Consider the following 13,511-nt stretch of genomic DNA (forward strand, 5'->3'; position numbering starts at 1 on the left):
ACACGAGGATGTGCACGGAGACTGGAGGGGGGCGAGGTTCAGGGGGAATATTTAAAAAAAAAATTACTTCACAGAAAGTGCAGTGGACAAGTGGAATAGCCTCCCATCAGAGGTGATAGAGCCTAAAACAGTAGAGCTACAGTATTTAAACATGCATGGAAGAGACATACATAAGGATATCCTTACAAAGAAATAAGGATCAAATAAGGTTTGATGTAAAAAAAAGGTTAAAAAAAAGAGGCAGATTAGATGGCCAAAGTGGTTCTTACAGTATTTGTCAGCAAATTCTATGTTTCTGTATGCAGACCCTCCAACATGACCCGCCGCACTGCTCTGTTTCTAGACTTCCCTCTTAATTTATGATTTCCATCACCTGTGTTGAACTAGTTATATGATAAGAAAGCTGTTTCTTCACAGGTGATGGCAATAATAAATTAAGAGGGAAGTCCAGAACCAGAGCATTTTGTACCTAGTGGGGCGGGTCATGTTGGAGGGTATGTGTATTTCCTGGAATGAACCTTTTTTTTTTCACATTAATGTTTTTTTTCACAGGCCCTACACTGGAACAGGCCATGGAGGAGGAGGAGGATGATGATGATGATGATGCTGCTGCATTTAGTGGTAAGAATTATTACTGACATTGATCTGATGCCATCAGAGTAGCACTTTTCATCAGATTTTTCTGGCAAATGCGTAGAAATCGGATGAAAATTGTTTTTGTTTGAACTGGTGATATTGCCCATACAGTAGCAACCGATCACATCCCACATTAACATTTACAGTATCTAGTTACACTTACAGACGATAATACAGTACAGTAGGTAATATTTGATTGGTTGCTACTGTATGGACAACATCCTGTTCTAAAAAAAACACCCATCTTACTCAATTTCTCTCTCTCTCTCTCTCTCACCCCTTGTCACTGTCTCTCCATTCATCTCTCTAGATACTGTCAGTGATGAATTTCCCATTAGGCACGAGAGGCACGTACTGTACCTAGTGGCGGCATCTGTTTGGGGGCCTCAGTTGGATGCTTACAGTATGCTAATACTGTCATCCCAAAAATTACCACTACAGTAACTGCTAAATATTTTAAGTGTACTGTACAATATGCACATACAGTACTGTACAGTATACATAATTCAAAAGAAAAAAGAGTTGCTACCTTATTCTAGTCATAATCACCGGCATACGGGTCACTCACAAATTTTCTGATGGTCTCGGTGGGGTCCCTTGGAATCACCATGCCTGTCACAAGCATACCTTTTTTTACCCACCTGACACTGGGCCTGGACACTAGTGTACTATTACTATACTTTTTACTGTATACTGTATCTTATAATATTCTTCTCTTTTACCCACAGACGACGAGCCAGAATACATTTTTGGTAAATATACTGTACAGTAGCAATAGTTGGTACTGTAATTACAGTATTTTTTTTCTCCAACATTATTTTAAGTCAAACTGATATGACTAACTGTATTTTATCTTTTTACAGTCCGTCGCCAACCAGTGGAGGAGACACCTGGTAATAAAATATAAATACATAATGCACTGTACTGTATTCTAACTTACTGTAACATGTATAACACTGAGCTGATCATCTTCACACCCTCTGACATAACCTTACAGTACATACTGTACTTTCTCTCTTTTTTCACCCTCTTCACTCCACAAATGCATGCTGCCTTTCCTGACTACTGATATAATAGTGTGCAGAGCGTAGCGAGGCACCGTGCCCACCGCATGGCGAGCGAAGCAAGCATAACGAGAATAAGAGACACTATTGCATGATATGTTGTGAATAAAGTTGCAGTACTGTGTGGCGTCATTTCAGATTGGGGAATTACTGTGTGTCCATGCCCCTTCCCAGCAAGAACATGCACCGTTTTGGGATGCACACCGAATGTGCACACTGTTGCTATTTTAAACATACAGTACTGTAGGTTGGAGGAGCACCAAAATGAGGACTGCTATGGTTGAGGGGTGATGGTGCTGGGAAAGGGGTACAGGATCAGAGGCGGAAATAGCGTCTGTGCAAGGGGGCAGCATCCAAAAACTTGACTAGGGAATCATATTATTTATGGCTGGCTCTGAGTACAGTCCACTATTATTGATAGTACTCCCTACAACACCACCTACAGTACTGTAACCCTCTTTTTTCTGAAGCGGTCATGAAATGTCATGACTGCTAATACATACAGTAAATGTCTACAGTATTTGTACTGTGGTGTTTTATTCCTTTGACAATTTGTTTATGACCTATTGAAGCTAAACTCTTGTACAGTACTTTATATTTTGAATACCAGCAATACAGTATAATACTGTACCTACAGTATACAGTAATAATTGTATAGTATTTGAATGTGACTAAATGTTTTTTTTTCTCCAATATAGTGCCAATGATTTATGGGGGCCCCAGACAGGGGCAAGATAGGTGGGCTGGCCCAGAAGCGGGCAGGCAGCAGCCCACTTATACAAGAGGTAAACTAAAGCAATGTTTAAATTACCTCGACAGCATACAGTAGTGTTTGATTTACTGTACTGACAATACAGTACTGTACATTGTAAATAACAAGATTGTCTAATATAGAGTAAAGTACTGTATTGCCATTACTACACTGTAAAGTATTCAGTATTTGTTTTGTAATACTGTCCTTTTTTTCCCACAGAACAGTTGCAGCGTGCCGTTCTGCTCCTGCGGGTGGTGGTCCACCTCTTAGTGGACCACTTTTTTAATTTGTTATTAAGATCATTTTAAATTTTTTTTTTTTTTTTTTTAATAAATGTTTGTTATTGTACTCCATTGTATAGTATCTTTTTCTACTGTATAAGATAGGCATACTGTACACCATACAATTATCTGGCAGATAATCTGCAAGATCTGGCTGTTTGTAATGAAATTCTCTCGTAATTTAGCTGTGGTGTACCTCCTGAGTGTGCTGGCGTGCTTTCTGTCCAGTTTGGGGTGATTTGGAGCAAGTTTGGTCGGCCATCTGGCCGACATGTGCTGTCGACTGTTTGGCAAACATGTGTTTTCCCTCCAGCATGTGTGTGTCAGGCATTTTGTGTGTGTCAGGCATTTTGTGTGTGTCAGGCATTTTGTGTGTGTCAGGCATTGCTGTGTGGTTCCACAAATGTTAGTGTGTCAAAGTGCTGACCACTGACACCACTATTTCACTTTGGACCGCATGCCTTTTGTGGAACCACACAGCCCAGCATGACTTATTGCTGGGCTGTGTGGTTCCACAAATGTTAGCGTGTCAAAGTGCTGACCACTGACACCACTATTTCACTTTGGACCGCATGCCTTTTGTGGAACCACACAGCCCAGCATGACTTATTGCTGGGCTGTGTGGTTCCACAAATTTTCTTGGAAAACAAATGAACATGAGTGTCTTTACTTTAATACTTTTTTTTTTTTTTTTCCACAGATATCTATATACACAAGAAAAGAATGTAACGAAGAACAAACTACTTTTTTGTTTTAATTAACTTTCAAACTTTATTTAAAAAAAACACCTTTTTTTTCTTCAATAAACTTTTAAAAATAGAAGTTTCCTGTGGTTTTTATTAAAATATGAAATGCAAGATGCCTAACCAAGTTGTTTTACATACAGTATACCACTCTTAATTGAATTCCCATCATACAGTAGTACTAATTTATACAGTACAGGAAGTTGGGAATACAAACATTGGAAACCACGTCATGTTTATTTTAAGAAACACTTTATTTACGGACAAAATCATTTGGAACATGTAACATCACACATACTGTACTGTATTGTAATAAGAAAGCCAACATCACACATACTGTACGGTACTTTAATCAAAAGGTAACAGCACAAATACAGTAACAATATCAACTTTAACATTTTTATAATTTATTTTTTTGTGGTGGTGGTGCGGGGTGATGGTTTTTGTACTTTATTTTTAGGTTTTGCTTTTTTGAATTATTTTTCGTTTTTGTCTTTTGCTTTTTAACACTGTCGCATACGGACACCAGAATAGAGGACTGACAACAGCAGCCCCTGGATGGAAACGCAGCCCAAGGCCCCAGATGGACACAGCACAATGGACTCGGCTGCTACTGGATAGATACAGCAGCGCCCAAAAAATCAACAGGAATAAAAGGGGCAACTTGTAACAGGCCCTTACATTACCAGGAATGTTGTGAGCCAAGTTCATGCACTCCCCTTTGAGTAACCGAGCTGCTCCAAGTGGATTCAGCACAGTGCATGCAGCCCCAGAAAATGTACAGGTCATACTGTACAGGTACATTGACACAATTTTTTAGCTTCAGCTGTGTGAAGCTGATGTGCTGAAGCTAGGAGGTAGGTAATGATCTGGTTTCATCATAGTCGAGCTTCCAAGTCATTTTCCTCTTCGTTCTCAGCACAGAGTTTATGGTATCCCTTATCTTCCTCTTTTCTGGATCACCAATCCTCACGCGGCGTTCACACCTAGCCATGATGTCATGTACCAGATTTTTGGGCAGCGGAAGTTTGCCCTTGGAACCATCAAAGTTCACACGATTGGCCCACGTCAAGTATTTGTCGTACCGTACATGGTGCTGGAACAGAGAATATGCATATTTCTGAATATGTCCATTTGAAGCTCTGTACAGATGGTCGTCCAGGGAAGTTGAGATGACAGCCAGGGCAATATTGTTCAGAGAGCCTCCGAATGTATTGAGAAGTGGCCTGTGAGCAGGTGTGCTGGTCATCATTGGTGTTCCTGGCAACAGCACACTTGAATCCAGGCCTCTGCGGTCGTCCAGCCCTCTGCGGTACTCCAGGCCTCCTCTGCGGTCCTCCAGGCCTCCTCTGCGGTCCTCCAGGCCTCCTCTGCGGTCCTCCAGGCCACCTCTGCGGTCCTCCAGGCCTCCTCTGCGGTCCTCCAGGTCTCTTCTGCGGTCCTCCAGGTCTCTTCTGCGGTCCTCCAGGTCTCTTCTGCGGTCCTCCAGGCCTCCTCTGCGGTCGTCCAAGTCGCTGACTTCGTCCAGTCCGCTGCTGTGGTCCAGGCCTCTGCGGTCCTCCAGGGCTCCTCTGCGGTCCTCCAGGTTTCCTCTGCGGTCCTCCAGGCCTCTGCGGTCGTCCAGGCCTCCTCTGCGGTCGTCCAGGCCTCCTCTGCGGTCCTCCAGGTCTCTTCTGCGGTCCTCCAGGCCTCCTCTGCGGTCGTCCAAGTCGCTGACTTCGTCCAGTCCGCTGCTGTGGTCCAGGCCTCTGCGGTCCTCCAGGGCTCCTCTGCGGTCCTCCAGGCCTCCTCTGCGGTCCTCCAGGCCTCCTCTGCGGTCGTCCAGGCCTCCTCTGCGGTCCTCCAGGCCTCCTCTGTGGTCGTCCATGCCGCTGACTTCGTCCAGTCCGCTGCGGTCCTCCAGGCCTCCTCTGCGGTCCTCCAGGCCTCCTCTGCGGTCCTCCAGGCCTCCTCTGCGGTCCTCCAGGTCTCTTCTGCGGTCCTCCAGGCCTCCTCTGCGGTCGTCCAAGTCGCTGACTTCGTCCAGTCCGCTGCTGTGGTCCAGGCCTCTGCGGTCCTCCAGGGCTCCTCTGCGGTCCTCCAGGTTTCCTCTGCGGTCCTCCAGGCCTCTGTGGTCGTCCAGGCCTCCTCTGCGGTCGTCCAGGCCTCCTCTGCGGTCCTCCAGGTCTCTTCTGCGGTCCTCCAGGTCTCTTCTGCGGTCCTCCAGGCCTCCTCTGCGGTCGTCCAAGTCGCTGACTTCGTCCAGTCCGCTGCTGCGGTCCTCCAGGCCTCCTCTACGGTCATCCAGGTCTCCTCTGCGGTCGTCCAGGTCTCCTCTGCGGTCGTCCAGGCCTCCTCTGCGGTCGTCCAGGCCTCCTCTGCGGTCGTCCAGGCCTCCTCTGCGGTCGTCCAGGCCTCCTCTGTGGTCGTCCATGCCGCTGACTTCGTCCAGTCCGCTGCGGTCCTCCAGGCCTCCTCTGCGGTCCTCCAGGCCTCCTCTGCGGTCCTCCAGGCCTCCTCTGCGGTCCTCCAGGCCTCGGTCGTCCAGGCCGCTGACTTGAACCGCTTGGTGGTGTGTTGCAATTATGGTGCGGCAAACTCCAACTTGCCATTCTTCCCTCGTTTGTTCAATGACTTTCTTCATGGCTTCTACCATCTGTTCCTTTATGCCTTCTTTAAGGCCAGCCACATCGGTCTGCAGCTGATTGACCTGTCCACCAACTTCTGACTCCATATTGGTCACCTTACTGAGTAGCTCCTTTAGTAAAACAGGACAGGTACACTGGCAGTCCTGCACTTTGGTGTTCACATCTGTGAAATGCAACCTTCTTCGTGGTGAATGTGTCATGTCTTCTTGTCCAGGGGTGGCTACAAGGTCCAAAAAAGAAGCTTCCTGATGCAGCGTGTTTGTCACGTCCTCTAGCACCGGTATTTCCAGATTCATTGGCTGAACACTGTGATCTGCAGGAGATGGAACAATTACATCATTTGCCACACCACATATCAGCTCCAACTTATTATTCTTTGCCTTGGCATTTTTTCGTGGTTTCACCACATTTTCTTTCTGAGCCGCCTTGGCAGTTTTCTTCTTCTTTTGTGGGACTACTGCAGCAAGTTTCGGTGCCACTGATGCGTGGGTTTTGGCACTCCCGTAAAATCTGGTAGTCTGCATTCTTTGTCTTTTGTCTAAAAATATAAAAACCACAATAAGAATACATGTAAAGCACAGCATGCTAAAAATAGCAAACAACTGTACATTTTCAAATAAAGTGCACAACAGTAAAGTGCAAATACTGTACAGTATTATACTTTTTTCCCTGTGCCTCCCAACATGAACCTCTGCAGGAGGGACAGAATGCTCTGTTACGGACTTCAGTTTAAATATACAGTATGATTACCATCACCTGTGCGAACAACTATACTGTACAGTAGTTACTGTATTTGATAAGATAGGTGTTTCACCACAAGTGATAGCAATCATTCAGTACTACTGCACATAGTACACCGGGATAAGCGAGGTCTATGTACATTACGTTATACCGAGCTGGATCGCTTAGCAACCTGACAACATGGCCGCCGACCGTGAACTCCCAGCACGTGGCAGCGCTCGGATATGTAGTGAGATACAGTATGACATACATTTCACACTCCAGGGGGCAATGCTGAAGGAGCGTCACAATCCCCTAGCTCAATTACATTGGGATAAGCGAGGTCTATGCACATTACGGTATACCGAGCTGGATCGCTTAGCAACCTGACAACATGGCCGCTGACCGTGAACTCCCAGCACGTGGCAGCGCTCGGATATGTAGTGAGATACAGTATGACATACATTTCACACTCCAGGGGGCAATGCTGAAGGAGCGTCACAATCCCCTAGCTCAATTACATTGGGATAAGCGAGGTCTATGCACATTACGGTATACCAAGCTGGATCGCTTAGCAACCTGACAACATGGCCGCCGACCGTGAACTCCCAGCACGTGGCAGCGCTCGGATATGTAGTGAGATACAGTATGGCATACATTTCACACTCCAGGGGGCAATGCTGAAGGAGCGTCACAATCCCCTAGCTCAATTACATTGGGATAAGCGAGGTCTATGCACATTACGGTATACCAAGCTGGATCGCTTAGCAACCTGACAACATGGCCGCCGACCGTGAACTCCCAGCACGTGGCAGCGCTCGGATATGTAGTGAGATACAGTATGGCATACATTTCACACTCCAGGGGGCAATGCTGAAGGAGCGTCACAATCCCCTAGCTCAATTACATTGGGATAAGCGAGGTCTATGCACATTACGGTATACCGAGCTGGATCGCTTAGCAACCTGACAACATGGCCGCCGACCGTGAACTCCCAGCACGTGGCAGCGCTCGGATATGTAGTGAGATACTGTACAGTATGACATACATTTCACAGTCGAGGGGGCAATGCTGAAGGAGCGTCACAATCCCCTAGCTCAATTACATTGGGATAAGCGAGGTCTATGCACATTACGGTATACCAAGCTGGATCGCTTAGCAACCTGACAACATGGCCGCCGACCGTGAACTCCCAGCACGTGGCAGCGCTCGGATATGTAGTGAGATACAGTATGGCATACATTTCACACTCCAGGGGGCAATGCTGAAGGAGCGTCACAATCCCCTAGCTCAATTACATTGGGATAAGCGAGGTCTATGCACATTACGGTATACCGAGCTGGATCGCTTAGCAACCTGACAACATGGCCGCCGACCGTGAACTCCCAGCACGTGGCAGCGCTCGGATATGTAGTGAGATACTGTACAGTATGACATACATTTCACAGTCGAGGGGGCAATGCTGAAGGAGCGTCACAATCCCCTAGCTCAATTACATTGGGATAAGCGAGGTCTATGCACATTACGGTATACCGAGCTGGATCGCTTAGCAACCTGACAACATGGCCGCCGACCGTGAACTCCCAGCACGTGGCAGCGCTCGGATATGTAGTGAGATACAGTATGACATACAGTACATTTCACAGTCGAGGGGGCAATGCTGAAGGAGCGTCACAATCCCCTAGCTCAATTACACCGGGATAAGCGAGGTCTACAGTATGCACATTACGGTATACCGAGCTGGATCAAATATGGAGTGAGAGATGGTATACATTTTAAAATACACCGGGATAAGTTGTACAGGCCAGGGAGCAATGCACAGGGACATTCATCATTTACGTATATAAATAATTGTAAACCGTAAATGAAAGAATTACCGGTCAAATACTGTATGACGAAACTGTGTCAATGAGCTGGAACAGTATGGCCTGTGAAGAAGTTTTCGAAGGCAGAAACAGAGAGCAAATTATCAGGAGATTTCTGAAAGGTCGGAGAAGATCCAGACAGCAAGTCTGCCTACGAGGAAACAGATTTGCAAAGTGGGTAGCGGGCGGTGACTGAGACGCTCTTTTATTCACATTCAAAAGTACAGTATGCTCTGTGATTGGTGTAAGGATGAATGCGCCTATATTGGCACCAATCACAGCGGTAAGAATTCCTTTTGTGTGAATGTGAATAAAAGAGCGTCTCAGTCACCGCCCCGCTACCCACTTTGCAAAGCTGTTTCCTCGTAAGCAGACTTGCTGTGTGGATCTTCTCCGACCTTTCAGAAATCTCCTGATAATTTGCTCTCTGTTTCTGCCTTCGAAAACTTCTTCACAGGCCATACTGTTCCAGCTCATACTGTTCCAGCTCATACTGTTCCAGCTCATTGACACAGTTTCGTCATACAGTATTTGACCGGTAATTCTTTCATTTACGGTTTACAATTATTTATATACGTAAATGATGAATGTCCCTGTGCATTGCTCCATGGCCTGTACAACTTATCCCGGTGTATTTTAAAATGTATACCATCTCTCACTCCATATTTGAGCGCTGCCACGTGCTGGGAGTTCACGGTCGGCGGCCATTTTGTCAGGTTGCTAAGCGATCCAGCTCGGTATACCGTAATGTGCATAGACCTCGCTTATCCCAGTGTAATTGAGCTAGGGGATTGTGACGCTCCTTCAGCATTGCCCCCTGGACTGTGAAATGTATGTCATACTGTATCTCACTACATATCCGAGCGCTGCCACGTGCTGGGAGTTCACGGTCGGCGGCCATTTTGTCAGGTTGCTAAGCGATCCAGCTCGGTATACCGTAATGTGCATAGACCTCGCTTATCCCAATGTAATTGAGCTAGGGGATTGTGACGCTCCTTCAGCATTGCCCCCTGGAGTGTGAAATGTATGCCATACTGTATCTCACTACATATCTGAGCGCTGCCACGTGCTGGGAGTTCACGGTCGGCGGCCATGTTGTCAGGTTGCTAAGCGATCCAGCTTGGTATACCGTAATGTGCATAGACCTCGCTTATCCCAGTGTAATTGAGCTAGGGGATTGTGACGCTCCTTCAGCATTGCCCCCTGGACTGTGAAATGTATGTCATACTGTATCTCACTACATATCCGAGCGCTGCCACGTGCTGGGAGTTCACGGTCGGCGGCCATTTTGTCAGGTTGCTAAGCGATCCAGCTCGGTATACCGTAATGTGCATAGACCTCGCTTATCCCAATGTAATTGAGCTAGGGGATTGTGACGCTCCTTCAGCATTGCCCCCTGGAGTGTGAAATGTATGCCATACTGTATCTCACTACATATCCGAGCGCTGCCACGTGCTGGGGGTTCACGGTCGGTGGCCATTTTTAGTGTGCATAGAACTCGCTTATCCACATAGGCCCCTGTGTTTTTAACTACTATATTGAGATGCACATTTCTAGGCCTACAGTATTTAATATACAGTAAGCAGCATTGTTGTTAGGCAATAATTGAAGAATTTACATACAGTACTGACATGTACTGTATGTAATGCTTGTACATCATGTCAGTCGACCCTTATGCTGTACACTACTGTAAGTCTCACAGGGCCCATGCACTTCCAAGGAGGGTTATTTACTGTACTGTATCTGTTTCCTACAGGAAACTAATTGCAGTCCATAACACTGAAGTGGTATTTTCAGTACTGTACAGTATACAATACTTAAATTTGAACATCAGGTACTGGATAGTAAACATGTACAGTATTAACTTCTATCATAAAACTCTTATGCATTTTCAGATGTGTAAATTTTAGACTACAGTATTCACAAATGTTTTCTCTCCATACAGGAATTATAGTTGGACAACATGCCAGTAACTATCAACAAAACGATGAGCAAGATAATCGCCAACATGAAAAAAGAAAATAAAACCATCAAAGAGATCCATGCATGGCTCAAGGAAAGTGGCATTATAGTCACTTTAGAAACGGTGCGCTATCATGCATTCGAGAGAACAACGCCCAGATTTGTATTTCCTACAAAATGCACATGGTACGTACTGTACACTACTGTAATGTTTAAATGACTTGCTTTATACCATAAACAATTTTTTTGAAATAAAATAAAAACTTCATCAATTGTAACTGTGATTGTGCTGTTCATGAATTCATATTTTTCATACTGTATTGTACTGTAGGAGAGTGCAACAAATTGTGGAGGAACTAACTCGTGAGGATGATGAGCGTACTGCTCTGCAAATAAAACGAATTCTCCATTCCAAGTATGACCTGGACATATCGGCCACCAGCATCAGAAGGATGCGACGGAAAATGGGATGGACCTTTGGCGCAACAAGGTAAAATACTGAAAGCAGTATAAACCATACAGTAAATGCACTGTTAATAATCCCTTGATACGTGATATAATAATGCCATAAATCATTATACAGAGTGTGTACTTTATACTATATACAGTATGTGTGTGTGTATATACAGTACTGTATATATTCTATCCCAAAAGAGATACCTACTGTATAGGCACTCAGAGACAGCAATGAAGCATTGCCGGCTTATTGTGATGATTACATACTGTATACTGTGTGTGTGTGTGTTTGTGTGTATGTACAGTATGTATATATATATTACTCTGTATGTAACTTAATGTACTGTATGTACAGTTTAATGTATACAGTAGGTATATAATACAGTATACTGCACATACAGTCTACTGTATATACAGTAATCTGTAAATCTGTAATTTCATAACTGTATCTGATTTCATTATTTTTGGCTCTTCACAGGATATCTCCAATGATAAGAGATGTGAATAAAGAAAAGAGAGTGGAACAGGCACGGCGATGGATTGAGAGTGGTGAAACATTTGATGATGTCATTTTCACAGATGAATCGTCTGTTGCCCTTGAGCGGTTCTCCAGAATGTCATTCAGGAAACGTAACCATATCTCTTTAAAACCACGCCCAAAGCATCCATTGAAAGTCCATGTATGGGGAGGCATATCACGATTAGGAGCTGGTCCCCTATTATTTTTCGAAGGTACAGTACTATACTTTATTCTGTGCCTGTGTTCTGTAAAAATACATGTTGTACTGTAGAGTACGTGTAACTGCACAATAAAAGGAGTTGCTTATTAATGAACAACATTTTTTGATTTCTGTAGGAATCATGGATAAGAAATTTTTCCAAGAAACAATAGTAGAGGAATGTATGGTGCCATTTGTGAATAAATATTACCCAACTCACCATAGGATATTCCAAGACAATGATCCTAAACACTCCGCCTCAGCCAAATGTATGGAAGAGAAAGGTATGAATTGGGAACGCACACCACCAGAGTGAGTATTCTTTCAACAGTGTACAAGTAAAATTTTGGATAGCACTCTAGTACTGTAAAAAAAAATTTTGTTTAATAAACAGTACAATATTGTATGTTTAATTTTCTCTATTTACTGTAATGTAATTAATTTTTTCTATACGCTTTTTTTTTATTTTTATATAGATCACCAGACATGAACCCAATCGAATTAGTGTGGGCTCAATTGAAGAGGTACGTTAGGAGTGTTGCAAAGCCAACAACAAAACAGCAACTGGTGGATGGGATAAAGAAATTTTGGCTAGAAGTACTCACACCTGAACATTGTAATAATTATATAAATCACCTGTATAAAGTATTACCTGTTGTAGTCGAAAGAAATGGTCAAGCCACAAATATGTAGTTCTGTACTGTATTTTCTGTTTAAAATTTTAAATTGGTGCATTATTAAAAAAAATGATAAAATTGCCTTTGTCTGATTATTGCATAAACTAATGTAGAATATTATACAGTAGTAATGTTATTGATGTGTATGAACAGTTATTTTCAGTTTTATAAGTCCTGAATAAGAGTACTGTACATTTTGATCAGTGCAGTACATGGAATCGGATGTTGTAATACTTTATTTTTACATTAATATTGATGTTTTTCCAATAAATATTCAATTTTACAGTATGGTACGGTACAGTACATGAGGGTACCTGTACAGTATGATACGTCATTATGGGGGAGAAATACTGTATCCACTAAATGTACAGTAAAATGTTTTTTTCTTATTACAAACACACAAATGCATCTCAGATGGAAATATGCTATACACAGCAGACAGCTTATGGTGACAGAACTTCCCTACTGTATCCCCACCCATAGTCGTGGTATATTTTAGATTGCCTAATGAGACACTCCTGCAGCATTGCCAATGATTCATGTAAAACCTGTGTGCAAACAGTATCTGTATTGAATGCAAAGTACAGTAAGAGTACAGTATACAGTATTATCAGAGCCAAACCTGACCAACATGATGCCCTAGGCTAGATTTTGGCTGATGCCCTCTTGCACAGATGCTACGTAGTTCCGCCTCTAACCCTGCACCCCTTTCCCAGCACCATCACCCATTTTGGCGCTCCTACCCCCTATAATCTAAATAAGAACAATGTGCACATTTAGTGCCAGCCCAAAACAGTGTACAGTATGTTCTTGCTGGGAAGGGGCATGGTAACACAATAATACCCGAAGATGAAATGACACAACACAGTACTGCAACTTTATTCACATTATATCATGCAGTGGTGTCTCTTATTCTCATGACATCATATCATAGTACCACATTACTCCTAACAGTAATGCCCCTTATTCACATTACACCCCACCACATTCATCTTTATTTACATTAG

The 13,511-nt window shown here is 44.0% G+C and overlaps 1 long non-coding RNA gene across 1 annotated transcript; it reads left to right on the top strand.

Annotated features, from left to right (window-relative positions):
* The first annotated feature begins 551 nt into the window (after positions 1-551).
* Positions 552-1,529, top strand: LOC134886680 (uncharacterized). Its single transcript, XR_010170808.1, has 3 exons — positions 552-621; positions 1,365-1,388; positions 1,500-1,529. It is a non-coding gene; the product is annotated as an uncharacterized LOC134886680 (long non-coding RNA).
* Positions 1,530-13,511: the final 11,982 nt, after the last annotated feature.

The sequence above is a fragment of the Pseudophryne corroboree genome, chromosome 1 (genome assembly GCF_028390025.1).
Source record: "Pseudophryne corroboree isolate aPseCor3 chromosome 1, aPseCor3.hap2, whole genome shotgun sequence".
In the NCBI taxonomy this organism is placed as follows: domain Eukaryota; kingdom Metazoa; phylum Chordata; class Amphibia; order Anura; family Myobatrachidae; genus Pseudophryne; species Pseudophryne corroboree.